The sequence below is a fragment of the Agelaius phoeniceus genome, chromosome 1 (assembly GCF_051311805.1).
Source record: "Agelaius phoeniceus isolate bAgePho1 chromosome 1, bAgePho1.hap1, whole genome shotgun sequence".
Lineage (NCBI taxonomy): Eukaryota > Metazoa > Chordata > Aves > Passeriformes > Icteridae > Agelaius > Agelaius phoeniceus.
In genome coordinates this window covers 68,857,824-68,880,215 of record NC_135265.1, presented here as the reverse complement: position 1 = coordinate 68,880,215, position 22,392 = coordinate 68,857,824, and the positions used below count along the sequence as shown (strand labels likewise).

Below are 22,392 nucleotides of genomic sequence, written 5' to 3'. Positions count from 1 at the left end.
ATGCTCCCATCCCTTAAACATCTTTGTGGCCCATCCCTGGACTGGCTCCAGTAAGCACACATCTCTTTTTACTGGGAAAGCCAGGTGTAGATGGAGTACTCCAGATATGACTCACCAGGTCTGGGCAGAGGTGAAAGATCATCTCCCTCAACCAGCTGCCACTGCTTTTCTGAATGCAGACCACAAGGCTTGTGTAAGTTTCCCTCACACAAAATCACATTACTGCCCCAAGGTCAAACTGGTATCCACCAGAACTCCCAGGTCCTTTTCTGCAAAGCTGTTTTCCAGCCAGAAATCCCCCAGCCTCTACTGGGGCATGGGGTTATTACTTGCCAGTGGAAGAATTAATACTCTTCCTTTTGCTGAACTCCATGAGATTCCCACCATTTCTCCAGACTGTCACAGTCCCTCTGGATGCCTGTACAACCCTCTGGTGCATCAGCTGCTTTTTAAGTCTTGTGTCACCTGCAGGCTGGCTGAGGGTACTCTCTGTCCTGGCATGGAGGTGATTAATGAAGATGTTAGTGAGTACAGACCCTGGCACCACCCCTGGGGCTCACCCCTGCTGGCCAGTCCCCAGTTGCTCTCTGTGCCACCCACTGCAATCCTTCCAGCCTGGCAGTTCAGCCAGTATTCAGTTCATCTCATTGTCCACTTCTCTAGCCTATATTTTGCCAGTTGTTCTGCATATAATCTGTCAGCTCTGCAGTGGATTGGAAAAGAAGTGAAATTGCAGCAAGAGACATTGATATCAGACAAAATAAAAGTGTTTTTCCAAAGTTTTACCATGCACTGGAATAGGTTTTGTGAGGAGATTGTAGCTGGAATAGATGGTCCATTAAGGTCATATCCAGAATTTTTTTCTTTCACCCTGAGCAACATTTTCAGAAATATCAACTGTGTGTATTTCTTCCTCAGAATGAGCTAAAGTGGAGCTTGATTAGCAGAATGCTCCCAGGAACTCCTCAGGAAATGGGAGAGGGGTAAAGAAGTGGAAGGACAGTGTGGGTTCAGTGCAGATGTACACCCTGAGATGGGAATTACCTCAGTCCACATTGACATCACTTGGGTGTCTGCAGCTTGGGCTTAGACTCCTTGCTCTACACAATTTTTTTTGTTGTTGTTCAGACATGAGATATTCCCATATGCTTTGAGCAGCTTGATTAGCTACTAGAGTATTTCAGCATCATGGTTGTTTATTTTCTACATTACATGAGTTTAAAAGAGATGAACACAGAAATAGCCATTGTGCTTATCCCCCTGTGAAGGGGAGAGAGGCTGGGGCTTGGAAGCAATATCCCTTTCTTTTTTCCCTCACATGGACATGGGAGTGCCCGTGCCTCTGGTTCAGGTGGAGAAGTGATTGTCAGCAGCGAGAGAAGCTGGGATGTTCAGACTGCCCTGCAGTGAAGGGAGGAACTGCTGGTGCCTATAAATGGAAAACCTGTCTCTCTGGGAGTGCTGCTGCAGCTGATGAGGTGGATATAAACAAAGATGGAGCACAGGGTATGTGATGAAGGCAAACATATCTTTACTCCAGTGCAAGTCCAGTAGATTTCCATCTCCACCTCCACACCCATCATTTGCCTCCTCCCCACTCTGCAAGGCAGGAGTCCTTTCTTCAGATTTAATGTGTCTCCTAGATAATATGGAGTGGTTTCTGCACCGGCCCACTGGGAGATGGATCCACACAGCCATCTCTGCTCACTTTGCAATGGTTTTCCTTGATGTGCATGTTCCACACACCCCCTACAGCCTCACCCTCTTATTCCTTTAAACCTTTGTCTGGATCCAGGATTATGATAAGCAAAGAAAGTGCAGATCTGCCTTCCCCCTCTGATTCCTGTCCGAGGTAAATGGGCATCTGGGCAGCCTCTCAGGCCAATAGGTTGTGAAAAAAGAAGTAGGAGACACTGCCCAGTTAAAAACTGTAGTAAAAGACATTGTCCACTTTGCTTTGCAACTTCTTTTTGGAAGGCAAAGCACAGACTTAGATGTGCTGATTTGATACTGGTGAGGTGGTGGTCCTCAGATCTCACAGGATAAGGTTTTCTTGGCTCTGATTCATTGTTGGTACAAGTTGGGACTTCTATGTTCAGAGCTTTGGTTCTGCATGTGAGAGAAAGGGATGACAGACTTCATCAAGGGAGTCTGAATCAGAAGTGATTCATAGCTTGTGAAGTAGTCAGATACTTCATGTGAGTGCCATAAAATGACTTGAAAAGAAACAAATGTGAAATATGAGACTGGATGAAAGGGAAAGGACAACATAGTGATCACCCACTTTTAAAGGTCAGAAGAGACCATTATGGCAGGTCAGTAAGACTTTGCCCATAGCACAGACCTCAGGACTTCACTGAACTAAATTCCTACTTCAGTGTAAGAGCTGTTATTGAACTAGAGCGCATATTTTGAGAGAAACTGACCAACTTGATCTTAGATGGAGAAGGGAATAGGAGAATCCACCACTGCCCTTGGTAAGTTGTTCCTTCTCTATTAAATATACATTATTTGTTCTTATTTATTTGTAACAGTCTGACTTATTTCAGGCTGGTGTGCTGGCTAGAGGGGCACTCTGTTTTCCTAACTCTGTTGCCTGGGCATGGGACTGAGCATGGCTAAAGGCACTGCTCTGATTTTTCACTTCTGAAGCTGACTCATTCTCTTGAGCCCTAAAGCCATTGGTTAGCCAGAAGACCTATAAGCACTCTCTGACTCCTGAGCCTGGGTGAGTGCCTGGGCTGTGACCTGTTTTTGCATGGAGGTGCACACTGCCTGCCCCTGCCAGCCCTCTTTGTGCTCTGCTTCTGCACCAGAAAAGCCCAGGTGAGCTGACTGGCCAGAAAGCCTCTCCATCTGTCTTCCCAGGGAAGATGGGAAGGAACAAGGACCCTGTGATGTACTGCAGGATGTGTACCTGGGGCAACTGGGTGGATGCACAGAATATTCCACCCTAACAAGTGCTCACCTACCTGTGAACATTTTTTCAGGCTCACCACTGAACCCTGTCTAGGATTTCAGCCTTCCCTCATGAGCCCCATCTTCAAGTGCGTTGTCCCAAGGCTGGCCATGCTGGTGTTGAGCACAGCAGGAATGAAACTTTCTGAGGTGAAATGACAAGCAAAGGTTCTGCAGTTTTCCCTCCAGATTTGATTTTTATTTCATTTGAATGGTTCTATTCCTAATTGCTTGCCTATAGCGAAAACTTAATGTGTTGATTTTCCAAGGGCTACAGAGCAGCACTTGGAGAACAATCAGTCAGATGTTTTGTCACATCCCAGGCAGCCTTAACAGCATTTTCCTGAAATGAAATGTAACATCTCTACACTGCAGGCAATATTTTTGCTGATAACACTTCTGCGTATCTTGCTAAATAAAAATAGATCCCTCCTTTTTTTTTTTTTTGTTTAGACATCAGTTAAAAGCAAACCCAAAGCCCCACTTGCATTAAGATGACACAGTACCAAACTGGAAGACAAAGTGATCCTCCACATTTGACTGCGGTCACATCAGGTCCCTGACTTGATCCTGAGCCATCTGCTAATTGCTGTGGTTTTGCAATCAAGTATTGCAAAGATAATTTTGCTGTGAACAAGCAGTTGGAACATGGATTCATCCCTGGAAATCACATTGCATCTCTGCTAATGGGTACTGCAGATTGCTTAGCTGCTGCAGCCTGCTTTGCCACTGGACAAAGTAGGATAGAGCCCTGTCTTTCTAAGACTTCTGACACCCTGGGGTGTTGAGCAGCTTTGCAGGATGCTGCAAGCTAAGGAAAAGCCTGAGGCCATCTGTCCTTAATAGTAGACTCAAGGACTGCAGGGATCCAACTGGGTCAAGTGCCCCAAAGCACCTGGGATCCCATATCAGGGTACACCAGCAATTTGCCTGCCAGCATGTGGGAACTGCCATGCCAGGCAGTTGTGGGGCACATGGTACAGGGGATACAGGGCAGGCCATGCCCTGGGGGGCTCTGTTGGCTTCTCTGTCTTGCAGCTGCCAAAGCCCAAAATGCAGCATTGCTCTGCACCCTATGCCATTGCCAAGCACACTAAGAAAAGGCAGAAAAATTGAAAGCAGAGTGCATTCAGACCAATGTGGGATGCTTGCATTACTGGCATCCTCTGTGTGCCCCTTTGAATGCAGCAGTAGCAACAGCACAAAACATTCCTGGACCTGCTGTACCAGCCTCCTTAGGGGCCTTTGTCCTAGACATTGGTCTGTCACGGGTATTAGAAACATCAGACTAAAAAAAACGTGATGGAAGGACAGGCACTGATGTGTCATCATCTTCTGCTGTCATAACCAGTGCTTTTATGATCTCCATTACTCTGATGTCCCATTTCACTCAGTCTTCTAAGGTACTTGTCCTCACAACACCCCAGTGAGGGACAGGAAATGCTGCAGATGGGCACAGACCATGTCTGTGCTAACAATAGTAACAAACATTCCTGGAGCTGTCTGGTGTCCCCCAGACCAGAAGCTGTGGGCTGTGGTGGCTTACGGGGTCACTGTTGAATGGGACCACAATTTAGTGGGCACAGGCTGTGGCATGAACAGTGTGGGGGGGCCACCCGCCTCTTGCACATTTGCACATCCCTCTGTCCCCTCTGCCCTCTCCCAGGCATGCTCAGGCTCTGAATCTGGGGTCTGCAGGCTTCACCTCCAAGGCGGGGGGTGCTGCTTCTGCTTTTGCAGCCTGTAAAAGATGATGTCTTTGATGCTTTTGTTGTTTCCCCAGGCTCAAGGGGAAGGGGACAGCTGCCTCCTTTGGGCTGGAGGCAGCAGAAGCACTGCTGGCCATGTCAGATTAATCCTGTCCCAGCAGAGAAGAGAGATGCCACTTCTAGAGACTAGCAGTCTCTGACCCAGGTCAGTTACAAGCAGCATGGGATCAGCAGGTAGCTTGGAGCGAGGTGAGGGGTTTAAGGCCCTTGGAAAAATTGTAGTTGTCTTCTCTAGTAAAAAAATGGCAAAAAGCATCTCCTACTAGTGAGGAGTTTTTTAACTGGATGATGCTGAATTCAGAGTGTTGTGAGGATTGGTGTGAGAGCAAAAGGGCTGCACGAGGAGGAATTCTGCTGGAGGACAGTGGAGGAGGACACACCAAAGTGACAAACTCTGTGTCACTTCCTAGGTTGCCTGGCTCATGTCACGCTCAGGCAGTTCTTAGGACTTGCTTGATTGAGCGCTGCCTGGCACGAGGTGAGAGCATAATGGGTGTAATTCAACCGTGGAGATAAATGTGCTCCAGATCCTGGGCACATCTGCCCTCATCTTGTTTAGGTTTCTTGGGCAGAGGTATAACCAGAGAAGTTAAGTCTCATTTTCCAAGACATGTTGCTGTCCCACCCACTGATCTCAGATTCATCCTGACACTTCAGGTAACCACTCAAATATTTTTGTGGACCTTGTCTCAAATGTGTGGCCCACCATAGTTTGGGAACCCTGTGGCAGAAGGGGAGTCAGTCTGGCTGCTGAACTTGGGCTGCTCACGTGGGTAAGGTGAAGTATCAGAAATAAGGTGGGAACTGTGTTCTTCATGCAGCCCCCTCAGGGCAGGGATCTGTCTTTTCTTCATTTGTCTGCAAAGCACATAGCTGTGGCCTTGTGTAAATAATGCATAACATGCACAGTCATATTTTCTACACGTCCCTGCCCGCACAGATGGCTTCAATGGGAAAATGTCATCGCTGATCATTAAAAGACAACAAACTCCTCAACTACCAAAATAAATAAGTAGTACATTGTTGGCTTTTACAGTCAGTAGGATCCCACACGAGGGGATTTTCCCCCCCATGTATGCACCTTCAGCAAATTGATTTGATAAGACCCAGTTCCAGACATCACCTTATTTCAAGTTCAGTTACCTAGGAAACCGCAGTGTACTGCTGGGACGAGCTGCCCGCTCCTGCTTCTGTTGGAGCTATTACACACACCAGCTCTTCCTTCAGGAGGAGCAGAGTGCTGCCTAAGCCAGCTTCCAGCCTTTCCATGCAGATCTGGGCTGTGCATGCATGCAAAGGGAGGCACGCAGTCACCGGTGCCCGTGGGAGGGAGACACGCACACCACCCACACCCACAACCTCCAGTCTGCCTACTGCAGGTTGTTCTTTTAGCTGTGAGGAGATATGGAGATGTGGGAGCTACCTACAGTGTGTGAGTGTGGAGATGACATGGGAACTAGCACTAGCTGTGCGTGTGAGCACACAGTCCCACGCAGAATGGCTGCTGTGCATGTGTGTGCTCACACACGTAGGTGCCGCTTCTTGTGAAACGACTCAAGCTATCAGGGCTGCTGCAAAATGGTAATTGAGTCTGAGCATCTGACATAGCATGGTCTGTTTTGGTCTTTTTTTCAGAGGACTCATTTGTTGAAAACGAGTTCACCTTCTGTGGTACAACAAAGCCTTTGCACTCTCTACTCTGCAGTTTCTGAGAAACGAGGAGCCCTTGAAGAGCAGCTCTAGCCCATTGCAGTGGTGCTTGACAAAGAGATGGTGCTAAGGAGCCTGAGAAGCACAGTTATTTTTCAAAGCACTTAATTTTCTACCAGATTGCCATAATGAGTCCACAGTGGCAGCTTGTCTCTCAGGTGTGAGATATGCAGCTGCACATGGCCTCAGGACACAGGAGGCTCAGGTGCTGGGCTGAAGGTGGAAGAAGGGTGTAAGTGAACAGCTGGAGTGGGGAATCCCATTTCCTTCCTTGCAGAACCCAGGAGCTGCACCATGGGGATGCAAACATGTGCACAGTCAACTCATCTACTCTTGTTTAGTACAAGTGAGCTGACTGGAGCTAGTTTCTTTTTAGTAGACAGCCCTGTCATGGAGAAACACCCTATTCCCCATGCTGTCGTTCAGCAATTTTCCAGAGACAGCAGATACTTTTAATGTTTTCTTTTACAGGAACGAGGAGCCCAATATGCATCTCACAAATGGGAAAATAAAATCTGCTCTGCATATCTCTCTGATTAGTTTATTCTGTGCCATAACTCATATAGCCATCTGCAGGTGTCAGCAGCCCTTTACACTATCTTTCACCAACTACAAATATTGTGGCTGCTCTGGTAGAAGAGAAAAATGTCTTGAGGCAGTGGGAATGATAAGAAGGGCTGCCATGGGGTGCCCTAGCAGGAGATCTGTTGTCTGAGGAAAAGTCTATCCTGATGGACTTTGAGGCACTATACACATCTTGCATTGTTTGCAAGAGATCACCATTTTCCCTTTTGCTATCCTCTCTGGGAACTCAGTGAATAACAGGGATAACAAACTCACATGAACAGGAGGTGCAATCCTTCTGTCCTTGTATTGTATTTTTGGGGTGCCCCAATGAAGGAAGGAGTGATGAATCTGACTCCATGTTCTCAGAAGGCTAATTTATTATTTTATGACACTATATTATATTAAAGAATGCTATACTATACTAAAGAATACAGAAAGGATACTTACACAATGCTAAAAAGATAATAATGAAAAACTCATGACTCCCTCCAGAGTCCCAACACAGCTTGGCACTGATTGGCCAATGAGTGACAACAACTCACAGCAGAAATCAATGAAACAATCACCTGTTGGATAAGCAATCTCCAAACACATTCCAGACAAGCAAAAACAGGAGAAGCAAATGAGATAATATTTGTTTTCCTTTTTCTCTGAGGCTTCTGAGCTTCCCTGGAGAAAAATCCTGGGCGAAGAGATTTTTCAGAGAATGTAAATGCCACACTGTCTCTCTCTGCATCTCCATAACCTGGATCTCTGGGATAAGGGGTAAGCAGAATAACTACTGTGTGGGCTAAAGCAGTGGCCTACCAACATCCACCTGCAGGGAGCTGGGCTGTTTCTGGCCTTTCCTCCAAGCCTCTACCTCACCTCCTGACCTGCCTGGCTAAAGACTCAGTTCACCACCAGAGATGTCAATGTAGCAAGCATCAAAACTCTTGAACAATGCTATATTGCTGGACAAAATATTACTTGTGATGTCTAACTGTCCAGAAGGAAGAACACAAACATTATGATTCATGCCCTGTGGAATACTTACATTTGATACATACATATGAGCACACCTTCTAATCCATTACAGTGTGTTCTCACCAACTGGCTACAAAACACGTGGTTTCAATCAAAAACTATCCTGACAGGCATTTGTCTGGTGCATGCTTGCCATGTCAGAGCTATTAGGGTTTGCAAGAAACTTATTGACCTATTTAATTTTTGTGTATCTAGACAGACAGCTAGACGGGCATTTAGGTAGATACTTGAAAGTCCAGCTCAGTGGCAGAGAAACATTTATTTTCATCAACCTGTCAGCACTGTCATTACTGACATTTATTTGGCATTACCCAGTCTCATACGGAGTCCTGTAGTTCACAGAATCATTTCAGAGAGTCATAGACTGGTTTGGGTTGGAAGGGACCTTAAAGATCATCCAGTTCCACCCCCCCTGCCATGAGCAGGGACACCTTCCACTAGACCAGGTTTCTCAAAGCCCTGTCCAACCTGGCCTTGAACACTTCAGGGATGGGGCATCTGCAGCGGCATCTGCATTTGCAGAGTGTCTCATGACTCTCTTTAATTGTTGCAAGTAATTATTATAACGAGCTTAGCCCATGTCTATAACACACACTCTCTATGTTCGTGTGTGTATACATACATGCATACAAAGACCTGTATATATATATATATGTGTGTATATATATATATGTATATATATATGTGTGTGTATATGCATGTATACACCCATACACATACACTCAGAAGAACCTTTATATGTGTTTCAAACTTATAAACAACTAATGTGTGAAAGATAGACAGATATTTCCTTTCATCCACTACCTCCAGGATGCACTAGGGCATTTTTAACAGCACTGAATGAAACCGAGGGAGTGAGCAACAGCCTATCCAGATCAAAATTTCTGCAATGCAGCTTTCACTTCCTGGGGCAATGATTCTTGCAGCTGGGGGCCTAGTTTTATGAATAGGTGTTCAGAGAAGGGATTTGGCTGTAGCAATTCTATCTATGCCTGGGACTCTTTCCTGCAAACTTTTATATGTGCCAGACATTTCAACTGAGTTTTATGTGTTGTTCTGCATAACAGCATCTCCAGAAAGGTTTACTTTCCTGGCTGCTTATAAGTCACTGATCTTTGATTGTTGTGTACCTGTATCCCGGAGGATATTATGTTTATTTGTATGTATTTCTCACTTGAAATACCATAAATGATAGATAGAGAAGTTTTGGCAACAGCCAGTTTTGTGGTAATTGTCTGAGCTGTAAAAGCTTCTGGGGCCTCACAGAGATAGTGGCAGCAGATGCATCTGTGCCTGTGTTAACCTGGTTTCCCAACATCCCCAAAGCCTGACTGCCTTTTTTGACAACATTGCAAAAGCAGTGTAGAAAGGGAAAGAAACACAGAGAGAATAAAGCATTTACTTACTTAGAGAACTGACTCAAGATATGGAATGGGGCTAAAAGGACAGAAGGCTGACCCAAGAGCTGTAATGTCTAAGAACACTTTTTTCTCTCCAGATTATTATTTCATGTCCTGTGCCATCTTTGTCATCCTGCACATCTCCTCTGTCAGTAAACCTATGCAGGTAGCAGGAAAAGGCCCAAAATTGCAGCAGCTCCCTCACCCCAGATCCGTTGACTTTACTCAGAATAACCAAGACTGTAAAGGGGAGGTTTCCCCCCTTCCCCTCAGCTAGGGTCAGAGCTGGCTCCTTGAGCTGCTGGATGTCTCTGTGAACCTCCAGACAATGGTTCAGCCTCACCACAAGCAGAGTCTCAGGCTCTGTCCTTGCTCTGGAACTGGTGGTTTTAGCTCTGAAATTGGTCCTGCCGCCTCAAGGCTGCCTGACCCTTTCCATGCTAAACTTCTGTTTTAATTTCTTTATAACCTAGCCTAACCATAGTACTTTTTTTGGAAGATGACCATATGATTGGCTTAGGTCCAGACTTGGTTTCCTCATTTTAAGAACAATGCACATGAACTGAAGTAGGAGCAGGCCAGGGATACAGAGGGTGATTACTGGCTGTCTTCTGAATTTCTCTTGTTTGGCCTAGCAACAAAAAAAAAGGCTGACAAAATGTAGAATTTTCATCTGAAAATATCCCAGAGAGGAAAAAATGTTGCTTTAAAAAGTCAGTTTAGCATGATAGCAAATGATTTTAAAATGTCTAGGAGTCAGTCTAGACTCGAAATGAGAAGCTCTTTCTGCTATCAGAGTGATGGGATCCTCGCAGAGGCTTTCACAGGATGCTGTGAATCCAAAATAACCCAATTAGCTTTGAGGTGAAGCTTGAGCAATTGATGAAAGGGACCCTACAAAGCCACTGCCTGCCAGTGCAGGACCCTGGATTGCATCATCTAGGACATCCCTTCTAGGACTGCATTTCTAAGATGGGAACTACAATTTGAATGTAATTACGTGAATACTGAAGTTGTAGGTAATGTGTTTGAGATCACTTAATTCACAAGCAAGGCTTTACTGCCTCTACCACTTTTCCTTCACAGTGCTGTGGAAATAAGTGTATCATTGCCTTATCTCTGCTCAAGCATTCAAGTCAGAATGTGTTAGAAACATCCAGGAGAAAATTAAATAAGATTCCATTTGGTGTTTTGTAATGTGTGCTGAACATTTTATTTTCTGTCAAAGAAATATTGAATAATGGTGCATTTGGACAACACTTTTTTTGAAAATACAGCATGCCATTGCATAAATGAAGCATATTTGTTAACATACCGATGCAGTTTCTAAGTTTTCCTCAACTTTTCAAACTTTTGAGTGCTTGGAAATTCAATCTTATCATTCTTTTAATTCAGAGAGGTATTTGACTGGAGTAATGCTGAGGTGGCTGCAGAATGGTCAACTGAAACAGATTTTCATCAGTGGTGCTGTGCCATTAAGATAATAGGAAGCCTGTGTAGTGGTAGATAATAAAAGCTGACAATAAAAACAAAGTTTGCATTCAAGTCAAATTACAATTGAAATGTTTTGAGCTGTGTTTTACTAAATCCAGTTGCAAGAGTAGGATCAGAAAAATAATTTCCTGTCTTGTAGGAAACATTTTCTAGAGAATGTGTTCTCTAAAAGAAGCCAGCAAATTTCAGCACTGATAACTTTCTTATTCCTAAAACCAATTATTTTCAAACATGTCATCTACATTAGCTCTCAGGGAGGATTAACTACATGACAGGCTTGAACTTTTAAAAGCAAGTGAGTTTTAAATTATGAAAAAGCAGGGGAAAAAGGTGAGACTAATTTTTACTGTACAGAAACATGTAAAGTTTTTCAGTGTATCATCATTCATAGTCTTCTTGCCGTAATTATAATGAAAATTATTCCCTTTCTCTTCTTCTTTTGACTCCCTAACAAGAAATGCTTTGTGATTGGATGATGTAGGCTAATTTTTAATGAATCATTTATCATATGAATAGCTTATTGCAAATTAAACTCCCCCATCTAACACAGAAGTACTTTTTTGTTAATTGCCTTGCAAGCATTAAAGAATATTTCTAGCTCAAACTGCCTGGACCAGCACTACTGAATGCTACATTTGGGTTGTCTGACTGTATGGGATCAGCACCAGGAGCTGGGTGTCTTGTCTGGTATGGAATATTAATCCCAATATTTCCGGGTTGGGCGTGCTTGGCCTCATCTGACCCTTGCTGCTGGACCAAAGGCGGCAGCTGTGGTGTTTCACCTCAGAGATACCTTTGGCCAGCTTGATGCTGCAGCTGGGCACTCGGAACAAATCCAGGCATAGTAGGAACTCAGTTTACCTCTGGTGGAAAAGGTTCAGGCATTGGTGAAGAGAAAGGAGAGGATTCTATCGTAGAGTCTTAATCCAGAGTTTTATTTTAGGATGGTAGACCTCTGAAACAGCTCCCAATGGAACCCCGACCACATGGTCCTGTCTCCTTTTAAGCCCGGGGACAGAGGGAGGGGAAGGGACAGGTGAGGGCCAACCAGGTGGGAGGAGGGGAAGGCTCAAGGGACAAAGACACTTGGACAGGCCAATGAGCCCGGACCTGAGGGGCATCTTTTGAACTTCTGCCAACCACACGATGCCCTGCTGGAATGTTAAGATTGATGGACAGCTCTCAGCAGGAGGGCAAAAGGGGAGGGGGAAGGTTGGCACACCTGAGGGGTTGGGATAGGTGAAACAGGAAATGGCATCACACTGCAACAGTCTGGCTCTTTGTGACAGTCAATTCAAAGTCTGATTTCAGCAAATATTCATGGACATTATGTGAAAATATGCTTCACTGTACTCCTCCAGAAGTACATTCCTGTGTATTTTCAGAGAATGAATCTTGTAATGCTCACACTTCCTAAACCCTCCTAGGTTAAGAGGCTTGCTGCTATTGCACTGTGGAGAGGCTTTCATGCTCAGAGCAGGCACAAATTGAACGCTTATAGAACATTAATCCCGATGTTTCCAGGTGTGTCGTGCCTGGCCTCATCTGACCCTTGCTGCTGGACCAAAGGCTGCAGCTGTGGTGTTTCACCTCAGAGATACCTTTGGCCAGCTTGATGCTGCAGCTGGGCACTCGGAACAAATCCAGGCATAGTAGGAACTCAGTTTACCTCTGGTGGAAAAGGTTCAGGCATTGGTGAAGAGAAAGGAGAGGATTCTATCGTAGAGTCTTAATCCAGAGTTTTATTTTAGGATGGTAGACCTCTGAAACAGCTCCCAGTAGAACCCAGACCGCATGGTCCCATCTCCTTTTAAGCCCGGGGACAGGGGGAGGGGAAGGGACAGGTGAGGGCCAACCAGGTGGGAGGAGGGGAAGGCTCAAGGGATAAAGACACTTGGACAGGCCAATGAGCCCGGACCTGAGGGGCATCTTTTGAACTTCTGCCAACCACACGATGCCCTGCTGGAATGTTAAGACTGATGGACAGCTCTCAGCAGGACGGCAAAGGGGGAGGGGGAAGGTTGGCACACCTGAGAGATTGGGATAGGTGAAACAGGAAATCACACTGCAACAAACACTGACACTGGATATTTGTGGGAATGTTCCTATAGTTTTCTAACTAAATGGGGGTTTGCTCCAAATGCAAAATGCTTTAGCCCTAAAGCAAATACTTACAGGTGTGGGAAGCTGGTTGCTATTCAGGATTTGAGTTCTTCCCCAGCAAAATTTCACTGATGGGATCTGTGTTATCAGGACATCAATTTTCCCTCACAGGACACCAAAATGGTAGACCTTCAAAGCTAGGATAATCAAAGGGGTCAATAAATGTCTTCACCCAAGACAGACAGGAAAACATCAGGGTTTCAGTGTGACCCAGGCTGGCAGAGTTTCTGTTCATAAGTGTTAATAACCTTTTTTAAATTTGTTTATTTTGGTCTAAACTCTGAGTTGAGATGTCAGTAAACCCCTGGGAATCCTGTGGAAAGCCAGCAGTGCCTAAACAGTGGCTTAGCTGGTGGCCAAGGACAGACAATCTGCATTTCTCAGTGGTGTCACATATATATTCTCCTCTGCTTGGAGGTTTTAATGAGGAGACGTTTCCAGGATGAAAAGGAATAACGGGACTGAGAAAATTTAATCCTGAAAATGAAAGAGGAAGACTGAAAAGAGGATAATCACAAGTTTCAGCATTTAAACTCCGGTACATGGGATATGGTCTGTAGGAGACCACAGGAGTCTCTGTCGTGCCTAAGGGTTTTTCCTTTTGCCATAGAGAGGTCCAGTCTGGCCACTCTGGGCCAGATGATGTTGGACAATTATACAGGAAACACATTGGCTCCAGTGCAGCAGCTGGGGCTGCTCCCCAGGGCTCGAGGGCTCAGACACAGCATCCAATGGCAGCAACTCAGTGCCTATTACCAGGCATGAGGTGAGCAACGGGAGCTGATCCTCTGCATTAATCCACAGCAACTGTGAGATAAATTACATTGCTCTAAATGCCACTGAAGGAAATTTGGCTGACGTATGCAAACTCGTTAAGCTGCTTTAATTGCAGCACTCTGGGAGAAGGGGGTGATTTCAGCAGACTGAAATAGGATGGGGAGTCCTCACTGCGTGAGACAGGAGAGAGAGCACCAAACACAGCTTCTCAGGCCAAGAGAAAAAAAGGGAAATCCTCCTCTCTCAGGTGGGAAAACAAGCTAGGCAGTCTTTTCCTTTCCATAGCACCTCTTCTCAGCCAAATCAATAAACAACAGATCGAGGCCTGAGGGACTAGAATGGCACAGGCAAAAAGGACTAGGCTGACACGCCTCATCCCCCAGCTTCACTCCTCACAGGAAAAGGCATTTTCAGGTAGATATGGCTGAAATAACTGCAGTCAAAAAAGGAGCAGGTGAGAGATGATTTTCATTCATTAAAGACAGTCATAGAACTTTGTTGTCTCTCTTTGTTAAAGAAAATCAGAAACCTCCCACAAAGAGATTTTTCCTTTGCTGAAATCATGCTTAGCTTTTTTGTTTGGTTGGTTTTGTAAATGAGGTAGGGTACTTTGCATTGAGAATAATACCTTTTTTCATGAGAAAAGTAGAAGAAAAAATTCCTCTTCCTTGCAAAACTGATTTTTAACTGGGTTCACCCGTAGACATGGATTTGTTATTAAAAATAGTCAGAAAGATTTTAATCCTGCCAACAGTCAAGCATGCTGCCAATAAAAGTGTTTGAGCCTTATTCTTAATTTTTATCCTACCAAGAACTCTCCTAACCTTGTAGAGACAGCTCAAGTGTATGCTCACCATCCTTTTGGTGGCGAGCCCAGGTTTTCAGGGCTGTAGAAGTGAACTGACAGTTCAGAAAATAAAGCCTTTCTTCCCTGATTTCTTTTTCTTTCTTAACTGACAAGTGTACTGATGGCCAGTTTAATTTTATTTGACACAGATGGTCATTTCAGTTGGCAATCATCCACCAAAACACTTGTCACCCTTGGCTAATGACCTACCCGCATCGATAACCTTGTGACATCTTTTCCACATTGTATATGACAGGTGCCTGTGAACTTCCTGCAATGATCCCTTCGTGTTTTTAAATCCCAGCCTGCCAAATGCCTGGCTCCAAAATGTCATTTCTCCCTCACAAGGACACTCCAGCTGCTGAGGGAGCTCCCTGTGAGGCTCCCTCCATTTTAGCCCTAAGGCCTGGTAGGAAGGGACAAGGAAAATACCATGGGAGGACACATCTGCCCTTGGCTTCCCTCTGTCTCACCATGCCAGTCCACAGCCTGAAGGGCTGGAACCAGGGGCTGTCATTCCCTCACCCTTTCCCTAGATCTGGAATGGATTGATGTTGCATTGCAGCACTGTAGATTGGGGAATGAGGCCTTTTATGCACCTGTGTGTTGTAAGGCATGTAGATAATAATTATTAATGACCCATAATAATTCTAGATTCTTATTTTCTCTGCATCTGTAATGATTAGAAATCCATAATTTTGTCCTCTGAGCTGCCTAGTCACTTCAGAGGAGAAACTTCAGCCTTTTGCATGCACTTGAAGCCTGATCAAGAGTCAGTCCCCTGTAATCCAAGGCTGCCCAGTCAAACTCAGGGTTATGTGACAAGTGGGATGCCATCAGCTACTACAAAAGTAAGTAGTAAATAAGATTTTGTAAAGTAAAGTCTTGCACCTCCATGCAATATTTTTCAGCTCCTGTTTGAAAGACATTTTCCAGTCTGATCTTTCACTGGAATACTTCTACTCAGTTTACATTTGTTTGTGTCACAGGGCTATTTGTCCAATAAATTAAACAGTCAATAAATGCAGGGGCCATAAATCTTTTCTATCACTAATTACCTTAAAAATGAGGAGACTGCTATTCTACCTCCTTTATTTCATTTGATAGTTGTAGCAGCAGCAGCTGATCTGGCTACTAATCCCTGCCTTCAACTCAGGAGCATTGCAGGGCCATGGGGAGGACAAATATGAAAATCAGGCATGTGCAGAGTAATTTTTCTCATGGGAAAACATATTAATATGAAACGGTGAGAAGCCACGGGACTTTCTGACCTGGATGTAGCACACTTTTACCTTGGCTGAGGCTGTTCTGCCATGGTGAAGAAATGCCCTCTGGGAGCTGCTGCTGTGTGACTGCTAACACTTGGCAGTCACTCCTCTACGTGAGCTGTGGGGAATCTCCATCACTGTGCAGCCATCTGACCCTTTTTTCTGTGAGCTCCCAAAGGCCTTCGCATGGTTTGTTTATTATTAACATCATTTTCCACTCTCATGACTTATTTTGAATATAAGGAAAATGGATCCTATTAAAAAATTGCCATCTAGGACACAAAGTGTGGAGTAACCCATATTTCATCATCGTACTATTAAATAACAAGTACTAATTTACTTTTCACCAATTAGCTAAGAACAGGCAAACTAATTTTCCACATGTGACAGAGAGCTAGCTGCTGCTAGATTATAAATGTCATATGTGGATGCAGGATATTTTATGAAAAAGATTAGTGAGTTGTTTCTCACATCATAAATTTCCTGGTTGGTCTGCTAGGAAATATTTCCAGTTTGTGGTGCCCTTTCTGAACTCTTGACTCTAAGAGTGCAGCCCAGAGCAGTTGGATGCAGATGACCCAGAAGTCCTGCCAGCATTTCTGTGGTGTGTATGCCTGTGTGGGAGGCAGTGGCATTTGGAAAAGGAAGATAGCATCAAAGAGTATTTAGGGAATGAAGCTGTGGGCTCAGCTGTAAGCAAAGCCCCTGTGGTTAAAGCTGTGCCTGTTGAGATGTCCCATGTGACAGTACCAAACCCATTTCCATGCTTTGCTATGCATGCCCACCTCCTTGTCGAGCTGTTGCTGAAAAACTGTTTGTTACACAGTGCTGGGGTGTAAATGAAGGCAGTCACATCACCCTGCAAAGTCTGATCAGCCTAAAGGTCCTGTGCCCTCACCCCAGCACACAGGATCTGGCAATGGGAATGGACACCAGGACCTGGCAATGTGTGATGCTGGTGTTGTCACCCCTGCCTATCCCCAGTGTCCCACTCCCCACCATGCCCTGCTTTGCAGTGGTCACTTCCACTGACTTTCTGGAATACAAGAGTGAACAGTGGCAGAGATTTTCAGCCCCCTGTGCACACAGGGTTTTTTTTAAAGATAATCATTACAAAAACAAAGGTCATTTAAGAACACACACAGGCACAGAAAATCCCATTTTAGACTAAAAAAGTGCAGTGGAGTTTGACCTTTGCTGTGTCTTCTGCCATGCCTCCTCTCTGGAGGTTTGTATGGTTCTCATGATCATGCTGCTTTATTATTCCCACAGCTCTGTTTCTTCCTTCTAGGCATTAAATAAAGCAAAGCAAAGAACCACAAATTTTACTTAAAATGAGTTGACCTACCCTTGGAAAACGGCAAGTGCATTCTTAGGTAATTCACAAACAGGAAAATGAGACAAGGTCAATGATCAACTCATTTATTGTGCCTTGACCCATCTTACTGAGCCTATGGTTTGCTCCTGAGGTCTCAGGGCCACAGCCCTTGTCTGCACCAGTGTTTGGGATTTGCAGGCTGAGCACAGATCAAGGTCCTTTCCTTACAGGACCTTCCAGACTCACCTTGCACACTGGCAGGCTGATTTTCAGTGGATCAATGAATGAGTTAGGACACTGAGTCTCACTCTGAGCACAAGGAGTAGAACTCTCCATTCGAATTTTCAGGCTACATCAGCAGGACAGAGATATCCAGAAGAGAAATCTGCTACAGCAAAAGGCCTTTTTGGAGTAGTGACAGCCACAACAGCACAAGTGCATATGGACATTAGCTGTATAGGAGGATGGATTTTGCCATATCGAGTCCCTACATGGGTCAGAAAATAGTCCAGATATGATTCAATTCTCAGAAACCAGTCCAGCCATAAAAATGGACACTCATGGCTCAAAAAAAGCAAGAGTGGCAAATAATTCATCTTAACAACCATGAGGTTCCCTGTATCCTTTTACAAACAAAAGAAAGCACAAAGGGAATAACCCCTGTAAAATGCTGGTGAGTTTGTACTGTTCACCCAGCTCTGGAGCACTGAAGGGCAGGAAACCTTCCCCAGCCCACAGAACCCATGGGTTTTGTCCATCTGCACAAAGGGTCTCACCTCTGCAACACTGCAGCCCTCACAGGAATACCACAGGCTTCTCTGGCCTGTCTACATGGGGAAAAAATGATAAACAAACACCAGGCAATGCTGCCAGATGTCTGCAAAGGTACAAGGGTAAACAGTGTTTATTTAGGGGGAAAAGGCCATGGAATCCTGGTTCTTCTCAGGGAGCCAAGTCACATGCACACACTCTCAATTAAGAGCTGCATCTTTTCTCTTCCCAGAAATGCCATTTTCCTCTGGGTGCTTATCAGTTACTGAACACACAAGAGGTTTGATCCAAGACAATTTACTTCTCATACATGAGTGAATATCTAACTGCCCATCTTCAGCCTGACTGATGAGAGCCCAGGTAACTTGGCAGGCTTCCTCCTCCTGTGTCTGAGGGATGGCTGCTATCCATGAGTGCTCCTGCCACAGATATGGATGCCACCAAAACAGATTGCCCTCTCCAGTGACAAACATTGGTGGGAGATAATCTGTATGAGAATGAAATAGTATTTTCCCCAATTTATTCTGCAAGAATAATGCAAACAGGGTATCCCATTGAAATGCTGGGTTGGTTTCCTTTGGTTTCTTACTTTCCTTTGTTCTTACTGATCAACTGAAGAAAAGAACCCCATTTCTCTTTTCCAAAATCTCCATGGTAAAATTCATTTCAGATCCCCTTCATGAAATCATTGGATAGAAGATTCTCCCTTGGGTCACTCAGCATATTCATTACATTGCTCTCACTCCTCTAAGATAATGAATCATGTATCCCAGGACCTGTCCACACTTGCAAGTTATCAGTGATTAAGGTAAGGTGCAAATACAAAGTGCCATTGCTGTTTCTTAAGAGCAGCTCAAGGGTTGAGTTAAGCAGGAATAATGCACTGATTTCTCAAGAACAGCTTCCTCACAGGGTGTTAATCAGGAAGAGGTGACTGGAAACAACTCAGCCCTGAGATACGACATAGCTGAACCAGCCACACTTGCTCAAACCTCTCCCAGAGGGCTCTGGCTGCCCTTGCCAACAGTAGGAGAGTGTTTCAGGAAGCGCTGCTGAAGATCCTATGGATGATTTCAATCCATGCTGTGCATGTTAAAGTCTGTACCACAGTTTGCCATAGGGAACCAGCATTAAACCATTAGTACTAGTTAGGTTATCTGCTTATGGTTAATAATATTGGCTGGTGTGTGCACCTGTTGAGCAGCCAAGCAAATGAAAAGGCATTTGACAAAATGTTCCAGATGTAAATAAAGCCCAGAGCTAGATGAGACTTTTCCACAGGAGCCTGTGTCAGGTCATGGTATTGCTGCTCAGCCAAGTTGTCAGACAACAAAGCTATGAAGAAACATTTAGTGGGTTGCAAATGCTCTCTTCTCATCTTTCAGTTTTGCAAATTTTATTGAGTGATGCTGTCCTTATTCTGTATTTGTCCCTTCTCCGTAGAAGCACTTGACAAGTCATCTGGGAACATCTATCATTGCATAACCTCACACTCGACAGACAAAGCTGTTCACCTCTTTTTGCCCCTTTTATGCAGCCAAGGGCTCCAGGCATTTCTCAGGCATCCTTCAGCAATGTGCTTCTGCAGAAATAAAAAGCCACAAAACTCAGAATTTGGCTTTCCTCTATGCTTTTTATTCTCCTAGCCTAACCCAAAGCACTTTAAAATACATAATTGCTATCATCTTAGGGAAAGTTGTGAGGTAATTAGGTCTCTGGTCTCTAATTTATAAGCAGAAGTGGAAAAACACCCTACCCTTGACAGGATTAAAGTACCTGTGGGTACAATTCACGCTTTCAGATCATCTCCAGCCACTTTGTTCCTTTTAGGCCACTGCAGGTATGTGCAGAGATGATTATAGAGACTTCCTGGTCAATGCTCAGAGGAAAGCAGGTGCTTCCAGAAGGCACCAAATGCCAAGCTGGGTTCCAGGAACATGAAGGCTTGTGCCACCCAGACCTGTGTCAGCTGTTCGTGGGTCTGGGATTGCTCCCGTGCCCCACTCACCAGTGACTCTATTCCCACATCCTATGGAGTGAAATCCAGCACAGGAGCTGCTGCCAGGGCACAGCTGGCCAAAGGTAAGTGTGTGTGAGGGTCATTCCCATCCTGCAGCTCACAGGATCCCCGGCTGTATCTGTCACCTGGGCTCAGCCTGTCCTGGGGAACCGAACATGCAAAAGCAGGCACAGAAATGGGGCTTCAGAGGCAGCTTGGCAGAACAGTTTTGGCATGTGGAGTGACAAGTGCAGGGGGAGTACAAACTTCTTGAGCAATAATTTGCTATTATGTGAATATATATTGTGCTACATGTGAAATTTACTTGGGGACTTGCTTTATCTAACATTGCTCCATCAGCTGATCTCAGGGGAGATTCAGGACAGGCCTCTCCACCTGCAGAGGAGCTGTGTCAGAACTGGCCTGGAGATACAAGTGCACAAACATTACCTAAGCCTGTGAACAAGAACTAGCTTCAGACAATACCAGTGCATACAACCAAGCCTGCCTTTGAGAGAGGACAGGTATAGGTGATGGGATATAGCATAAAACACTAAAAATGGCCTATATTCACACTTTTCTACACAACCATTAGTTTTTGTATTGTCTCAAAAATGACCTTCCTATCAATCCAACCCTGAGGCAGTTAACACATGGAGCTCAAAGCTGCAGCTAACCCATGTCTGTACACCAGGCTAAGAACAAAATATTTCATTATCATATTGAAATCCCTAATTCATGCTGAACTTAAACTTGAAGCAGCCACAGTTGTAATAACCCTGGGAACTGAGAGGATCTGAAACTTCTGAAAATCAAGTCCAGAAGCACTCAGGATTTCCACCAGTGCCACAAACCCAAGGAAACTTTCTGATGGTTTCATTTGTATTTGGAGTTTCACTGACCTAGCAAATAATACATGAAATATATTGTCTATTCCTCAGACAGGTTCTACATTACCAAATGCAATACTCCCAGCTGCAATCAGTGCATTCTTTTGCTCTAAACTCATTTTCCAGAGCTATATTTCTCAAAAAATATGAGACTTGAAACTCCACTTTTATGATCATAAAAGATTTGGTTTCTGCTATCCTCTTTAACAGGTGCATCCAGAGTCTAAGCCCATTTTAGGAATGCATCAGAGAAAAAAAGCTAAAATGACTTGCCAAAGCTGCTGTCTGACCTTTAAATACATATTTAAAGCTCTGTCTCAGGGCTCCACATCCCCCAAGGATTTTCTTTCCTCAGTGCCAAATGCAGAGTTCATGCAGCCCCAGCTCCTCCAAACAAGGTGCTAAATTCACATGTTAAAACCAGGTGCTGTTTATGCAAAAAAAGTGGGACAAACATCTGCATGTCACCAGGCATCTTTCCTGTACACTGAATATAAATATCCAGGGTAAACCTTTACCTCTTGACTGTGTTTCCTCCTACACCTTTATCCTCTGAGGCAGCTTATGTAAGTAACCTGAGATAAAAAAATTTCCTTGTCATGGTGTAAAAACACTAAAGCTCCACTGCCTATAATCTGCTTCTTTTGCTGGGTGTCCACCAGCCCTTCAGGACACTAGAGACACAAGAGACACTGTCCCTATTAGAGGGTTTGACATCTGAAGGTCTCGTGAATGGTTGGTGAGGGAATATGGTTGGTAAAGCTGCCGAGGAAAGGTGTGCTGCAGGAAAGCCCTGGAAGAGAAGAGCAGCCAGTTGAAGACACAATGGATCTGACTAAGAGGACTTATTTAGCAGCCCATGTGCAGATGTCCAACACAGCTTCATGTCTTGGAACTTCTTCTCTCACTCTGATCCCAAAGCAACATACACTGACCTTCCTGTGCCAGAGCAACCTCATGAGTTTGCTAGCAAGTCTTTGCCCTAGTAAGTCTTCAGAAAAGCTGGTCAGCAAAGATTTTCATTAATTCACTAGTGGTAGTGGTTGATGACCAAATAACATTGGTTATTTAACCAAAAGATCACATTCTGCAAAGAGCAAATATTTCAAAAGAACAAGTATTTCCTAACGATGTTCATTTATGACATAGAAAGCTGTGAAAAAGGCTTGGAGAGACCCACAAGAGATCATGATGTCCATGTGTGATCCATGTAATTTCTGGTGATGAACATCATCAGGAAATACTTGTAACCAACAAGGTTTTGTTCGGATATATTTGTTTTAAGGTCTGTAGGTCCTCCTTTAGATATCTCACCCTATTGTTAAGGTTGAGTTCTCCAGACACCTCAGCAAAAATTACCTTTTAATGTTGTTCTAGGCATTTTTTCCTAGAGATCACCTCTTCAGACCTCTTGGTCTTTGCTCCAAGGAAGGTG

General features: G+C 44.5%; 1 long non-coding RNA gene across 1 annotated transcript; it reads left to right on the top strand.

Moving 5' to 3' along the window:
- Positions 1–2,195: 2,195 nt before the first annotated feature.
- Positions 2,196–7,036, top strand: LOC143695792 (uncharacterized). The gene is made up of 3 exons (XR_013185332.1): positions 2,196–2,477; positions 4,742–4,872; positions 6,363–7,036. It is a non-coding gene; the product is annotated as an uncharacterized LOC143695792 (long non-coding RNA).
- Positions 7,037–22,392: the final 15,356 nt, after the last annotated feature.